The sequence below is a fragment of the Myotis davidii genome, unplaced genomic scaffold (assembly GCF_000327345.1).
Source record: "Myotis davidii unplaced genomic scaffold, ASM32734v1 scaffold341, whole genome shotgun sequence".
Lineage (NCBI taxonomy): Eukaryota > Metazoa > Chordata > Mammalia > Chiroptera > Vespertilionidae > Myotis > Myotis davidii.
Window position 1 is genome coordinate 905537 of NW_006291021.1, and position 1061 is coordinate 906597.

Genomic DNA, 1061 nt, shown 5'->3' on the forward strand with positions numbered 1-1061 from the left:
TTGGCTCTGTCTCTGTCCTTCTGAGTCTCTGGTCCTTCTCCCTTCATCCATCTCCCCCACTACACCTGTCCACCCACATTCCCATCCTGACACTTGCTGCCTCCACTCTGACCTGCCATCTGGAGTCCTGGCCAGGGTGACCCCGAGGGAAGGATCTCAGGGGCAGGGGGAGACGGTGGGACGGTGCAGAGAAGGGCTTCTGGGCCATGGGAAGAGCACACATGGAGGCCTGGGGCTGCCCTGGGAGGTGGGGGAGACTGGCAGGGGCTGGCCACAGAGCTCCACCTTGGAGATGTTGGGCAGGGGACACACTGGAGCCATATGTGTAACCCTGGAGTTCATGGGGGTCGTGCTTGTCGGGCCACCGAGGCTGGTCTGCCAGGCCTGGGTGATGTTTTGAGAGCAGGAGCCTCAGATGCTGGTCCTGGAGACTCTGGGTGTGTGTGTGGGAGGAAGGCTCTCGGGGCAGGGGGAGACGTTGGGATGGTGACCGATGCGGGGTGGGGGCTTGGGCTGGGAGAGGGTGTTCCTGGCAGTGCACCTTATTCTACAAGGTCTGGAAGCCGGACAACCCCAGACATCCACACACCATAATCACATTCGATACGCAATAAGCATTTATTGAGTGCCTACTGTGTGCCAGGCCACGCGCTGGGCACAGGAACCCAGTGGGGACTCAAACCAGGCCTGCCCTCACGGAGCAGACATGAAACCAAATAAACATGTGATTAATGTCAGATTGGAATGTTTTACACCTTCCTCCTACTCTCCCTCAGCTCCTTCAGGTCTTTGTTCAGATATATAAGTCCTGGCAGAAATATATATATATATATATTATTGATTTCAGAGAGGAAGGGAGAGGGAGAGAGAGATAAACATCAATGATGAGTGAGAAACACTGACCGGCTGCCTCCTGCACACCTCCTTACTGGGGATCGCAACCCCGGCATGTGCCCTGACCAGGAATTAAACCGTGAACTTCTGGTTCATAAGTCAATGCTCAAACACTGAGCCATGCTGGCTGGGCTCATTTTTTATTTCTTAAACAAAAATTGGCAATG